At 45.7% G+C, this 15,677-nt stretch overlaps 1 protein-coding gene across 1 annotated transcript in view; it reads right to left on the bottom strand.

The window, feature by feature from the left end:
* Nucleotides 1–15,677, bottom strand: part of ARK2C (arkadia (RNF111) C-terminal like ring finger ubiquitin ligase 2C) — a 55,360-nt gene that overhangs the window by 16,580 nt on the left and 23,103 nt on the right. The window lies entirely within an intron of this gene.

The following is a 15,677-nucleotide window of genomic DNA, read 5'->3' as shown; positions in this document are numbered from 1 at the left end:
TGATCAGGTTAGACTGGACTTTGAGCAACCTGATCTAATGGACAATGCCTCTGCACATGGCAAGGGTGTTTGACTAGATGGCCTTCAAAGGGGCTTTCCAACCCAAACTGCTCTATGGAAAAAAAAAATCAACAGTTTATAAAAGGGAAAAACATGATTTCTAAAACACGTTCTCGTGAGTCACAAGCTAATGAAAGTTGGCAAAGCTTGCTGACTTTCCATGTCATTCAAGACATCTCTTTCTCCAAAAGGATCTCATAGGCAAGGAAATAATCTCTGCCCTAAGAAACTTTCTCTCACTTACTGCAGGACACGAATGACACACCTTCTACCTCTGACAGCCATGCATCTTTGCTGAGACCTTTCCTAAGCCTATCTTCATGAGCTGCATGCACAGAAGAGTGTTTGTGAGGAATGCAACATGGAGCGCTATGAGACTGTTCATGATAGGAACGGGGAAGAAATGAGATGTGAAATACATCTATAGTGGAGGCTTTTCACAGAGTATCAGGCAATGGCTGCCATCTCTCTCCAGGTTTGCTTGGATGGGCCCTTGACCCAGCCTGGCATATAAGTTCCTACATTCCCAAAGCATTTTCAAGCACCACAGTAAAACTTACAGCTCTTAAATTACAGAAAGAGGCAGCTCAGAGGTGAATAATGAGCCCTCAACGAGGCTGTTAGAAATTACTCTTTGAGAGAGTCACCTGCAGGATAGGAGACCCTTTTACATATTTTTAAGACCTCATCTTTTTAGAAACCCCACTTTCAATTTTTTTTTTTTTTTAATTTTTAACTCAAGGACAACAGCACCAAAAGACACTGAGTGTTATCCCAAAACACAGGCCAGATGTGGCCATGATGCCTTCTTTACATCTCCCTTCTGCTGTCAGGCATGACCAACACATCACAGCATCTCAGGGAGCCCCGAGCACTTTCTGTTCATGTTAGTATGGAAATGGGAGATATACAAAGAAAGCCAGATACCAGCAAGAGAACCACCAGGAGACAACATAACAGAAACAAATGGTTTGCAAATCTCTGCATAAGTATTACACACTGCATCTCTTAAAGACAAAATCCTCTGTAGTGTCCCTCTGAGAGGGGCACCAGGTATCAAATGCATGTGCCAACAGCAGCAGAGCCCATTATAGTGATCTTTTCTCATGCTGTCAGGTAAGAGCATAATTTGGCTAACCTATTAATTAACACCAGTGGAGGTGGGATCAGATTTGTCATTCCTCAGTGACAGAGCTGCAAAGCCAGACTTAAGAGTCATTCACATACCCTGTTTCCTCAGGACTGCAACTTACATTTGCTGCTGTTTGCTTGTCTCAAATACACGGTACCCAGCAAAAGGTAAAGGCTGAGTGATTAAATGGGGACCCCATGCTACCTTGGCCCATTGCTCAAGCTGAGCGACACTGCAGTCATGGGGAGATGCCTCCTAACAGCTGCATTTGCTGGATACTTGAAAAGCAACTGATAATGAATTGCTCAAACTCAGCCCCTTGCAACACTGTAGACTTAGGGCTGAGTGGCTGGAAAGCTGTCTAGCAGAAAAGGACCTGGGGGTGTTGATCAACAGTAGGCTGAACATGAGCCAGCAGCTTGCCCAGGTTGTCCAAGAAGACTGACAACATCCTGATCTGTTTTAGCAGTAGTGTGGCAAGCAGGACCAGAGAAGTGATTTTTCCCTGTACACAGCATCCTCAGGGACATACACCTTTAGAACACAGTAAGAGTACTTTGAGGTCCTGGAGCAGGTCTAGAGAAGGGCAACAAAGCTGGTGAAGTGTCTGAAGAGCAGGTCTCATGAGGAGCAGCTGAAGGAACTGGGCTTGTTCAACCTAGAGTGTCTGAGAGGAGACCTTATCATTTCCTACAACTACCTGAAAGGAGGCAGTATCAAGGTGGGGGTTTGTCTCTCCTCCCTAGTAACAAGTGATAGGATGAGAAGAAATGGCCTCAAGTTGCATGAAGGGATGTTTAGATTGGATATTAGAAGAAACTCCTTTATTGAAAGGGTCCTTAAACTCTGGAATAGGCAGCCCAGGGAGGCGGCTGAATCCACATTCCTGGAGGTATTCTATTCTATTCTATTCTATTCTATTCTATTCTATTCTATTCTATTCTATTCTATTCTATTCTATTCTATTCCATCCCATCCTGTGATAATGGTCATGGGTCCTCCTAATGAAAAACAGCTACAGCAAATGAAGATCCATTTTTAACCTACTTTTAACAAGTCTTCAAAGTACCTGAAGACAAAGGATGAGATCAGGTTAAAGTAGTGATCTCTGCACATACCCAGACACAGTCTGTGACACCAAACAGTATTTAAATTGTATTTCAGGTAAGACTGGCTTAGAAGGACACAAAGCAATAAAACTTAGTGAAACTCCACCACATTTTGTAGCACACAAATAAAGCAGTCTCTCTCATGTGTTGATGCCTGGCACAATCCTAGCCAAGGATTTTTCAGCTCTTTTTGCACCTTGGGAGGCTTTAGTCTGGTCTAGTGATATATCTGCAGGTTTGTTTGATGCAAGAATCATGATGAACTAGAGAGAACACGGTGGGCAGATGATTTTGTCAGAGCTTTGGACTAGAGCTTTAGCTCTTCCACCAAGACAGTCATTGCAAGGAACTTGGTCATACACCTCTCTGTGTTCTAGAAAGTGCAGATTTCATCTCTATTATCTAAGCAAGAAAACATTCAGAACCAACATGGCTTAAAGTAAAAGCCTAGTCCATTTAGCTTTGGTACAGAGAGCTAATTTGCCTTATTTTTAGGCAGTAGTCAATTAAAGTAAGCATTTTTTAGGATTGGTTTGTTTGTTTGTTTGGCTGGGTTGGGGGATTGTTTTGTTTTCAGGGTTTTGGTTTGGTTTTTTTTGTGGTGGTCACGGTGTTGGTCTTTTTTGGTATCTACTGGTGCAATGATGCATTTCCCTCTACAGGAAAAATACTATCAAAATGTGATTGGGACCGTATGATTAAATAAAACCCGTCAATTTGTCTTAACATAATACACTAACTTGAATTGTAATTGTTCGTTCCCTGCAACTAATCCAATTGCTGATGAGGATTTTGACAGCAAAGCAAAGACTTTAGGGAATGCTTTGGCAAATCTATGCTTATTAGCAGTCATCAAATGACACAGCTGGTATAACTGAACCAACTTGCACAACAAGGAGCCAGTCCTTGCCAAGCACGATGCTGGTGAACCCTGGGAAAGCCTAGGCAAACAAAAAAACAGAACATGATATTGCAGAGTATTCAAGTTTACCCTCTTCTTTTCACCATATCTATCTGCAAAGAACCTTTGTGCAGGCTGCTTTCCAAGTTCCATGCTGGTCTTGCATACACAAGTTGAATCCACTGTTGCCCTGCTGGCACTAGCAGAGCAGCCTTATTCCAGGTAACTCACCACAACCAACACCAAACTTAGGCTCACAGCTGCTCACCCACAGTCAGTGCAATGGAAGATCCCTTGCTAGCAGTGTCTAGTAATGATTGGTCTGCTAGCACATCTTCCTTCTCTTTGCCTAGCCATGATTTGGTTCTAAATCACTTTTGCATCAGAAATGACAGGCATTGCCCATAAAATGCTTCAACAAATTTTGATTCATGGATTTAATCTACTTTTTGCCTGGACAGTAATATCTGCCACAGCAGAGAGCAATCCAAGACTAAAAATGAGTCCACATACCTTGCTCTAGCTTTTGTTTTCATGTCCAAGAACATGGGCAGGAGTGACATTTTCAATAGCTACGTTTAAGGACATTTACACAGCAAAGATGATAAGCCGAGAAAGTGCACCTATCAAGCTCCAGAGCCACTAATTGCATCCTCCATGTTCCCCACTACTCATTGCAGTGACGATGTTTTTCTAGGATCAGTAAGGCAGAGACCTTCTCCCAATGAGATCAAGTTTTGATCTTAAAACTGCTGTTCCATTGAGATGCATTGATTTTCCAGGAAGAGGCATCAGCCAGATCTTCTTTTTTTTTTTTTTATGGCCTACACCAAAGGGCACCAGGGGTACAGGTTAGAGGCTGACCTGCTGGAAAGCAGCTTAGTGTAAAAAGACCTAAGAGTCCTGGTGAGTGATAGGATGATGGTGAGCCAGCAATGTGCCCTTGTGGCCAAGAAGGCAAATGGTGCTGGGATGCATCAAGAAGAGCACAGGCAGTAGGTTGAGGGAGGTTCTTCTCCCACCCTGTTCTGACTTGGTAAGGCCTCATTGGGCTCACTGTCAGGCTGCCCATTCATTAGACAGTTTTTCTTTTCTTGTCCTGTTGGTTCTCCCTTTCAGTTAAATGCTATTGCTGTGACAGACAATGACAGCTCAGACCAGCAGCTTTGAGATTAACAATAAGCCACAGGCCATATCTGCTTCAGCAAAGCAAACACTTCAGTGTTGTGCAGTCTCCCTTCAACTCACTGAGGTTAAAAGTCATTTAAATCAGAGACCTCTGTCTCAATTCAAGCATCTAAATGGAGTCATTTCTCTGCAGCACAAGGGGTACTTCCTCTCTCCTCTTCTTTGCCTCTCTGCTTTCTTTCCCTAGAAGTTCTTCATGTTCTTCTGTTGACCACACACATTTTTAAGGTCTGCTGTCTTTCTCATCCTGCCCACACAGCCACCCAGCTTCCAGCTTATATTACCCTTGTTACCATGCACTTATCTAGCCTCAGCTAAGCCCCAAAATCAAGTAATACCTGGGCCTAGGTAATCCAGGTCTAAAAAGTGCCTTTCAAGACCAAAAGTTTGCCATGAGGTAGGGAGGAAAAGATGGGATGTGGTGGAGAAGCGAATCAAGATTTGGTCAAGCAAGGCTATCTGTGGGATTCAAGAGAGGAGCAACATGGTCCTCTGGCAAGCCTCAGAGCAAGCCTAGCACTAAAGAAGATACAGCATGCTGTGATGTTGGAGGACTATGTGGCCATAGATGCCTCATCCACCTCATACTTTTGGGTAAGCACCAGCAACACCTCTTTCCCTTATGTGATGCTCTGTAGCCACTACATTTATTCCCTCTAAGCCTCTTATGTTATGACCCAAAGCCAAGGTGACCACCAAGGATCAAGGTGTGGGGGAACTGGTGTTTCATTAACTCCTGCTGCTACCCGAATATGAACACAGATCACTAGCTGCTGTTTGTCTCACCTCTGCTACCACAATGGTACTGTGGCTTCACACCATTGAACCTGGATCCGCACAGCTAAGCAGCTCTGCAGTGCCATGGCTTCACCTCCCTACCTGCACTGCAAAGACGATATTCAACCAAAAAGCCTGCAGGTACCATTGCTTAACAGCTGTATGTGAAGGACTCAAGACATCTATCTGGGAGATGGCTTTAAATGCTGCAGACTCAGACTGAGGAGGCAGTTTTTAGAAAGCCAACAGATGATGCAGGCATGTTGATAGCTGAACCTCTTCAGCTGCTCACTGCCTTGCCGTTGCCATGCTTTGCTCACTCAGGCTTCAAACACAGCGGAAACCTGCAGGGAAACTTATCACATCCTCCTCCTCCTCACTGCTTTTTCACTTCCACAGCTTCTCCTTCCCTCCCCACCCCCAGCTCTATAGTTATATTTATTGTTTCTATACATTTGCTTAAGCAGCTTAGACTTTTTTTTTTTCGTTAAGATAATTTTTCCCGTTTCCTTCACACTCCGAGGTGAACTCTACAATTGATAAGTTTGTGTATTTTTGAAGGCTAGTATGTGACTTTCAGTCACAGAAATGGGCTGGATATTTCTGTCATTGAGGATTCTCCTTTGCCATCATTTGCATATGCACATGGAAATTTATGTGTCCACAAATATTTCAGCCAGAAAGGCTCAAGGGATCTGTGATACTCATTAAACACTGACCCGTCTTGGAAATGCAAAGTCCCAGGGTAATTCTTTGCAGAGAGACAGGGGATGCCACGGGCCTTCTGAAAAGAAAGTTGGTGGGAGCACAGCAATTCGTTTTCACCTCCTTTCTTTGTGGCAGCAGTATTTCTGATGGATCAGACGGCCGGTAAGGAGCACGGAGCCAGACCCGGAGCTGGCACTGGGACTGGGATTAGGTATCTTGGGCAGGCAGCTGCAGCCCAGCGAGGCCAGCCGCCTTCGAGAGGAAAACAAAATCTGTCTTGCGCTGTTAAACTGCCTGCAATGCATGTGTATTTTTCCCCTGGGTAAGGCAATCTGGCCGGCTCGTTGAGGCATTCAGGCTCCGTGCGTGAGCATGTGGGGGCTGGGGGAGCGGTGAGGAGTCTGGGGCTGTTTATCCGCCTCGATCCCGCCGCAGCGGAGGGGGAGAGGGCAGCGCTTGGAGAGCCCTGGCTTCACTCACTGACAGATTTCGCCGCCGTGAAAGATCTGCCCACCGCAACTGGCCAAACCGAGGAACGGAGCCGCTCTGTCTTGGCCATTTCGTCCTGATTAGAGCCCTCACACCCCTTCCTCCTGCCCTGGAGAGGCAGATAAACCCCATAAACAGAAGACATCCGTGATGTCTCTGAGCACCGCAGCCTGCCAGGCTTTTAATAGCCCCGGCGCCTGCAGCTTTGTTTCCCTGGAGGTGCATTAAAATTCCCCTTGGAGATAGCAGCGCGGTAGGAAGTTAGTACGGGTCCTGACGGTGCACGGCCAGCAAAGGCTGGAATCGTGGGAGCAGCTCGGGCTTCACCCAGCACACGGAGAAGCAGCCCCACAAACGAGCTGCTAACTGGCTGGTGCCGCCAGCCCTTCATTAACCCTTTGCCAGTTAATCGTGAATATACTCGCACCAAACCAGCTACACTGACTCGCTAATTGCAAAGGGGGGCTGGCGACACCCCTGGGGAATTAAACTTTAAACAGTCCCACAAACCGAATCCACAGTGTGCCCAAATCCGCAAAAATAAAGCAAAGCAGCAGTCTTGGAGAGGGGGAGACACGGAGTTGGCTCACTCCATTTATAGGACAGCAAATCGCAGGGCAAGGAGCTGAGGGTGTGGAGGATGGAAGAGAAGGAGGAAGGAATTCGAGAAACAATTATCAAACAGGAAGGAATCTGTCTCACTTTCAGCACCTTCACCAACAGCTTTCTTATTTCATTTAGCAAATGGCAATAACTGTGCCAAAAATAACAGACAGACAGCTCAAATCCAGCCCGGGGGCAATCCACTGTCCCACACAGCTAGTGCCATGATGCAGCGGGTAGGAGGCCCAAGCACCAGACTGTGGCTGGGCAAGAAGTAGCTCCAGCACACATTAGCAAAGGATTAAACCAACCATTTTAATTCTCATTGGCTTGGCTAGGCGGTGCAGCACCCAGAATTGTGTCAAGATGGAGCCCTTGTGGTGGGCAAAGCCCTGGTCTGTGGTGGTTGGTGGATTCTTCCCCAGTACTCAGCACTGGTCAGACCACACCTTGAGTCCTGTGTCCAGTTCTGGGCCCCTCAATTCAAGAGAGATGTTGAGGTGCTGGAACGTGTCCAGAGAAGGGCAACAAAGCTGGTGAGGGGCCTGGAGCATAAATCCTATGAGGAGAGGCTGAGGGAGCTGGGCCTGTTTAGCCTGGAGAAGAGGAGGCTCAGGGGTGATCTTATTACTGTCTACAACTACCTGAAGGGGCATTGTAGCCAGGTGGGGGGTGGCCTCTTCTCCCAGGTAACCATCAATTAGAACAAGGGGACACAGTCTCAAGTTGTGCCAGGGTAGGTATAGGCTGGATGTTAGGAAGAAGTTCTTGCCAGAGAGAGTGATTTCCCATTGGAATGGGCTGCCCAGGGAGGTGGTGGAGGCACCGTCCCTGAGGGTCTTCAAGAAAAGCCTGGATGAGGCACTTAGTGCCATGGTCTAGTTGATTGGATAGGGCTGGGTGCTAGGTTGGACTGGATGATCTTGGAGGTCTCTTCCAACCTGGTTGATTCTATGATTCTATGATTCATGATTGGGTCCTGGGGGCAAACATGAGGCTTTTGATATTTATCATCTGTCTGCTCAGAGTCTTGCACGTTAGGTGGAAAAGAGCTGCAAAAAGCATAGTAGAGCAGGGTTGAGAGGAGCTCCTGTCATGGTAGGCCTGATAGGCAAAAAATGGGCTTATCTATGCCCTGGCTTGCCCAGGCATATTTTTCTGCTCTTCCCCCTTCTGCTGTGGGGAGAAGCAACCTTGGGAAAGACGACAAAGGACCTGGAGCCACTGAGTCTAAGGACTGTGGCTTGTCCAGACATATTCCCCTGTTCCTCCTCCTTCTATGCTGGGGAAAGCAACCACAGGAAAGGAAAACAAAAGCCCTGGTTTCAAGCTTGGCAAAGTGCCATTCTGATTGGCTAATCTGTGTCCCAAGGCCCATTGGTCTCAGGCTGGTATTGATGAAGAGGGATATGTGTGCTGCCACTGCCTCACTGCATCCTGAAACTGCCTGTAAACTCCACTGCCTCGAGTTTACCAGGAGCAGGCTCTAAATGCCTGCCCACGATCAGCCTGCGTAGCCAGCATGACATTGTGCCGAGACTGCACATTGCATCCTGCCTGCTGCTCTGCAAGGCTTCTGCTGAATTGGGAATCAAGAGGAACCAGGTCAGAGACAATGCTGTAGACTACCAGCCTCCTGAGAAAAGAGCCTGGGAAACTCCAAAGCCTCTAAGAGCTTTGAGACTGCTGACAGCAGCCCCTCCACGTGCTTTGGGTACTGTCTAATAATATTCAATGAGTAAATACTTAAAGCCTCTTCTAATTCATGAATTGCCTTCTGCCATAAGCAGAAAGGAGCTTCCTGTGTCCCTTGAGTGGATAAGGACTATAATTAACTGCAAGTGGTATAATTAACCACAAGAATCTTTTCTTCTAGTATAATGTTTGTATTTGCCACTTTAAGAAATAAATGCTCTAGTTTTACCTGTTCCCTGTGTGTATGGATTTCCCAGCCATGTGTTTTGAACCTTGTGAATAAGTTTTCTGGCAAGTTTTAATGTTAATGAACCGTGTTCATAGTTATTAACAACCTTCTACCTGCATATCAAAATCCATCGCAGCTCACTATCATGCTCTGTGGTTAGATGATCACTACCACCCAACAGCCCTTATTGCACCCAGTCTTTATGGACCTCTGTGCAGACACAGCAAAACACATCTCAGGTCATCTCAAAAAACACATATACACAGATCTTGGAGACTACAGACTGCCTCTTCCTGTCTGTATGGTCTCCAGTCAGCATCCTCTCATCCTAGTGAAGCCTTTCATTAATTGCTGAGTGACATAAGATGGTGTGGCTGCAGTACAGGCTCATGGTCCCTCACACAGAGCAGAGTGTTTCCTCTCCCACACATCACAGGATGAAACAATATCCAACACTGATGCACCCGAAAATAAATTAAAAAAAAAAAAGATGGTTATGTGGGACCACTCACACCTAGCAATAACCAGCATTTGTGAGCATAGAATCATAGAATCAACCAGGTTGGAAGAGACCTCCAAGATCATCCAGTCCAACCTAGCACCCAGCCCTAGCCAGTCAAATAGACCATGGCACTTAGTGCCTCATCCAGTCTCTTCTTGAACACCTCCAGGGACGGTGCCTCCAACACCTCCCTGGGCAGCCCATCCCAATTGGAAATCACTCTCTCTGGCAAGAACTTCTTCCTAACATCCAGCCTAGACCTACCTCAGCACAACTTGAGACTGTGTCCCCTTGTTCTAATTGATGGTTACCTGGGAGAAGAGGCCACCCCCCACCTGTCTCCAATGTCCCTTCAGGTAGTTGTAGAAAGCAATGAGGTCCCCCCTGAGCCTACTCTTCTCCAGGCTAAACAGCCCCAGCTCCCTCAGTCTCTCCTCATAGGGTTTGTGTTCCAGGTCCCTCACCAGCTTTGTCACCCTTCTCTGGACATGTTCCAGCACCTCAACATCTAGCAGTGCTGCACAGTAGGAATGGGGAGCAGCAAGAGCTAGCAATGGGATATGCCAGGCAGGCTGCACCCATCACAGCAGAAAGGCGTCTGTTTACACAGGATGAAGGCTTTTTTGCCTGCAAACCTTTTCCACTAGCTTCAGGGTGGGGGAGAGGGGGAAAGTTTTGTAGAAGATGGTGTTTTCTCAGGGCTGTGTTGAATCCAGCAACATATTCCAAGGAAGAAGGAGAAACGCTTCAGCATACTTGTTACACTTTAATTCATGTTTTTGCACTCGTTCTTTGCATTTTAATTATAGCTTTATTCTCAGACAGGTTATTTGAGGGGAGTATTTATAATTTCTGGATCATCACGCCAAAAAAAAAAAAAAAAAAGAAAAAGAAAAAAAGAAAACCAAACCACAGCGAAAGAAAATGTTTTCTTAGATTTAATGGTCCCAATTTCAGTGCTCCCCTCCTTGGAGGTATGGATGGTCCTAGCATCTTGGCATGATGTTTCCCAGCTAGCCTAGCTCTTCCCTCTACAAACTGCCACACTTCTCATGGTTTGGGACCAGCTCTGTGCATCTGCTAGGAAAAGTGGAGGAAGTGTGGTTTTGGAGATGTTGCAAAACCCTCTGCAGCTTTTTCTAACAGGAGTAATTTCAGCTTGGTCTAATGGTGCTGGAAAGGATGAACAGCAAACAGTGATTGCTTGCCCTCAAAGTGTAGACTAAAAGCAAAGGTTACATCTTAGGAGTCACCAACATTTCTGAGCTGCTTTGCTGTTTGCAGGGCTTTGATGATGCCCAAGGAAAACCCTGATGTTGCCAAGGGCAGAGAAGATTTGGCCAGTACCTTTAGCCTGGAGAAAAAGAGGTTGAGGGGAGACCTTCATGCTCTCTACAACTACCTGAAAGGAAGCTGTAGTGAGGTGGAGGCCAGTTTATTCTCCCAAGTAGCAAGTGACAGGATGAAGGGAAATGGCTTCAGTTTGCACCAAAGAACGTTGAACATGTGGGAAAATCTCCACAAAAACATTTGTCTGCCCAGAGTCACCACACCTGCAGGTATTTAAAGCATATGTAGATAGCTGTGATGCTTAGGCATATATGGTGGAGTGGTGGACTTGCTGGGTTAGCAGTCAGACTCGATGATTTTAAAAGCCCTTTCCAGATGGAACTGTTCTATGATTCCATGAACTTCAAGGCAACTCTTGGGACTTTGCCTGTTGGCCATGCACCCCAGTTTTCTTGCACATTCCCTTTCCTTCACCTTCTTCACAGTCTGTTCTCTGCATAACCCAAGCCCACTTCTTTGTGCTGTACAGTAGGGAAGGCAAAGAGCATTGGAGCTTTTCCTAGTTTACTGGAGGGCACCTGTGCTCAATGGCCCTTTTCCAGGTTTTGATCTGTTAATTCAATTCACAGAGAAAGTTGAAAAGGGGCTTAGAGGAGGGCATGAGTCCCTTTCGTCAAAGGCAGCAAAAGACCTCATCTTTTTTGTGTTTATACATAACTAGCAGGGTGTTATATCCACACAAACTACACCCCAACCTACAAAATTAGAAAAGTAGGGGCAGAATTAATCCTCAACTTAAACCCAAACCCTAAAATATCCCGATGTGATAAGGGTCTCACTTGGCAGTACTTGAAACAAGCCTTGTCCCTGTCCTCGGGAATGTAAAAACATGCTGACTCCTGCGTGAAGGAGCCTTCAGCTTTGACGGGCAGCGATATGCTGCAGCCAGTTGTTTGGAAAGAGAAATTCAATGCCTCGGTTTCCAATCTTCCCTTGTTTTCACAGTGTCCAAAGCCCACCCCAGACATTTGGAAGTGCTCAACACCTGCCTTAAAGCACTCTTAACTGCTTCTAATTACCAGCTCGGGTGGAGTCCTGCAGAAGCTTCTTCCTATCAGAAACGATATGCAGAACGTTCAGAAACAGGCAAAAGGCCAAAACCCCGGTGAAAAAAACACAGCTAGACACTGCAAAGGCCTGTCAGGATTGTGAGATCTGCACAGCATAGCCCATGGAGCCTCTTAATTCTGTGACAGTTAAAACCAAAACCTTCCACTCAACATTGCCAGACCTGCTGAGTCTGAAATCCAAATGCAGGTTTAGTCCTCCAGAGAAGAGCCAGCCAAAGTTCTCAGTCATGCTCTCAGTTTTCTCTTGTTCCTGTTTAGGCAAAAAGCCTTGTGATCCCACTTGGTCTCAAACCTGCATCCTTCAGTCCATGGTATGTCACAGCGGCTCAGGCAGGAGCAGAGTCCTTCAGTATGCCTGTACCCTGCAGGCAATTGGGAACCAGGGCTTGTCCACAGTCCTGGCATAGCCCAGGAGATGGGACATAAGACTGCCTCATAAGACTATAAGGAATCAGTGGCAGCACCCCAATCCTGTGCTTACCCCAATTATCTCTTCCCTTCTCAGCAGCCTTTCAGTGAAGATCAGTGGCACTTATGCCAGCACCCTCCACATGCCTTGTCTCCCCTATCCCTAAGAATTTACAGTGAAGATTTCCACTCTGCTCCCTTTTCATCATCAAAGAGAGGAAATATTCTTTTTGGAATGCAGTTTCTGATGTGTTTTAAACCCTCCTGATATGGAGAGATTTGGCCATTTGAAAATTTGAAACCTGTCCTACAAAAATAGAGGATACTGTATGTGGGGGGATAATGTGTGTTGACCCCCCTCTATTTTGCATGCATTGTTTTCTCCCAACCTGTATTACAAATGTGGACGTAATCACTAGCTGGGTATTCCTGCTTCCTTTGCTTATCTGAAGCTTAAGGTCAGAAGTGGGAGACACAAGTACACAGCATCAGGGCAGTGATTTGTGAGGGCAAGTTTGGGAAACCAGAGGAGTGGTTTGTCTTTTCTGGGAGTAGCACATGAGGTTGGATGGGGATTATTTTGCAGTGCAGGCATTCTTTTGTGTTGGCTCAGGTAAATCATCCCCAAAGGGAGAATTCTTTGACAGTAGAGCACAACTCTGAGTTTTGTTTTTCCTAGAAATGTGCCACCCAAAACAGTTGTCTGACCTTACAAGAGAGACCACAGCCATGGAGAGCAGCAAGGAGCCAGACTGGCTGTCAAAGAAAAGGAGGTAGCAGGTGCTGAGAATACCATTAGTGCCACAATTAATGCCAAGGGATAACAGAGTTCGTAATGGTGAGAGACAAGGATGTGAGTTAGGATATGGGACATCCACTTTCAGAGGGATCACTCAATGCCATTCTGCATGTCACCATCTAGATTCCATTCTAACATGTGGTGTTAATTTATACCCAAAGACTGCATGAGATCCACAGTGAGGCGAGTGCCCCTCAGTCATTTGGAGAGACCAGAGAAAAAAAATCACACCAAAAAATACCCTTCCTCATCCCATAAGGCAGAAGAAAGGAGTCATTCAGCAACTGACACTTCATCCAAGTGACAATATAGAGAAGACAGGAGTCCTACAACTGCTTACATACAAACGAGGATTAATTCTCAAGACAGGGCAGAAATGCAGTAGGTAGGTCCTAGTAGGATGCAGTGAATGCAATAAGGTTAGCAAATCCCCTGTACAGTGCTATAAGGTCCTAGCTTAAGCCCACGAGCTCACCCCACGCAGTCCAAAAGCAGCCCTCACCATAGGGACTTGTACCCATGGAGCTTATACAATTTCCTCTACTAAAACTCTTCATTTAAATAGCTTAAAGGACTTTGGAGGTTCAGCTATTACTGCGCATTGGTTGGAGGTGCCATGCAGAGACCTGTTCGAACCCTCAGCACTGCAACAGCAGCTGGGACCACGGTTCATCCCAAGGATCAAGGCTGAGAAGAAGCCACATGAGATGCAGTCGGTGCCTGTGGTGAGCTGGCATGGGTTTGGGAAAATTCCAGCTACCACAAGTCCCACCATGCCACATTGTGTCAATTCTCCTTTTAGGCCCCATAAATAAGAAATGTGTAGCTAAAAACCAAAGATGCCAAAGGCCTGTTCTCTAGTAAACTTAATATTCCAAAGTTTATAGGCAAGTGTCACTCCAGAAGAGGGAGATCTGTTTTTAAATTACAAGTAAAACATCAGTTTCTGGATACAGAAATAGCTCTTACTTAACATTTCTGCATGAGGTCCTAGCAAGAGCTTGTGCCACTGTTCCCTCCTGTCATAACATATAGAGGAAAACTCTGCCCAAACAGCAAGAAATATGTATTTTATAGAGATAAATGTGAAGTCACCCATCTCAGAAAAAGTGTACAGGTCCTAGCTGCAGTTGGCAGATTACCTCAGGAAAAAAGATTTTTGGCAAAACTGGCAAAATGTAAGCTCCCAGGACCTCAGCAGCATTTCAAAGTACAAGTGTCTGCTATAGAAAAAGTAAAAAATGAGGTCCTGTGGGACCAAAGAGCCCTTCATATGAATACCAAAGCTAGGAGGAGATGTGGAGAAGAGCCCAATGGTGCTATGGATGGACCCCAGAGGAAGAGACTGCCAAGAGCTGTGTCTCCATATCAGAAAGATCAAAGATGAAACTGGTTGAGCACAGCCTAAGATGGTGCCTTGCACTTGGACCATAGGAGACTCATCAGCCTGGGAATGAGCTTGGCAAAACCCATTGGCTGGGACTGACCTTCAGCAAATGCAGGTTGAAACACTGAGAGCCCTATTTCCACTGCCAAAATCATGTCCTACAGGGCTGGTAGAGCTGAGGCTGGATGGTTTCCTAAAGGATGTGCTCTTGTTCAGGCACAACTTAATTTTGGGATATGAGTTGGAGAAGGTGACAACAACTGTCCCTTCTAGGATGAAAATTCTCCTGTTTGTGGATATTTTCTCCTCTCACTGCAGTCAAAGAAGACTGATTGCAATGGACTCATTTTCTCATCACAATAGGAATACGAAGTTGGGTTCCTGCTTATTCTATCAAGAATATCCTGCAAAGCTGCAGGTGGCTCAGCAGCAACCAGATAGAATGCTGCAGGTACAGCTCAACATCAGAGGCAGCACCTCATTTCCCTGCAATCAGCTTCTGAAACATCCCATTGAGAATCTGGCATCCCTGAGAGACTCAAGATTAAGATCCCTAAGAGCTTTAAGGTTAAGTCAATGTTTCGGTCATCAGCCTCACTTTCGAGGCACTCATAACTCTCGATGTTTGGGCTCTCATGAGGCTAAAACTTGGCACAGAAGCATATGGCACAGATGCAGTTTTATTTTGTAATATATATGGCTTGTTGTTTTTGGATTTTTTTTTGTTGAAATATGTACAATCAGAAAAATATGTGCAATTTTTTTCCCCTACCCCCTGACAATTTTGGAAAAGCAGCTTATACTGAATAATGGAAGGTTTTTTTTCAGATACACACAACCCACAATGCTATTTGTCAACTATTTTGACTTTTTAATATCCTCTCTTGAACAGGATCAATGTCTTTCACCCAGCGTTCTGCCAGCATCTCAGCCTGAGATTTCCAGGGATGACTCGCAACATTGCATTATTCGATCTTTGGCACATTAAGCCTGGTGCTCAGGAAGAGTTAAAAAGTGGCAAAATTCCCCAAGGCCTTTAATCAATGTCAGCAATGTTTTGAGAATGGATTGCTGTTTTAATTGTGTCCCCATGACATACCAATTCTCTGGAGTTCAAGCAGCTACTGCAGCCCAGTACTATCTAACCAGCCCCTGGGTGGGCATTGGGTTTGTTTCGGCTATCCACGAGGATTTTAGCAAGTTATGATTTAACCCCAAACTGAGATTTTGCTTTAGAGAGGCCGGCTACTTTCTGGTGCTCAAAAGCCAA

The sequence above is a fragment of the Pogoniulus pusillus genome, chromosome Z, assembly GCF_015220805.1.
Source record: "Pogoniulus pusillus isolate bPogPus1 chromosome Z, bPogPus1.pri, whole genome shotgun sequence".
NCBI lineage: Eukaryota > Metazoa > Chordata > Aves > Piciformes > Lybiidae > Pogoniulus > Pogoniulus pusillus.
The sequence above is the reverse complement of the archived record's forward strand: the minus strand, read 5'-3'. Positions and strand labels throughout refer to the sequence as shown.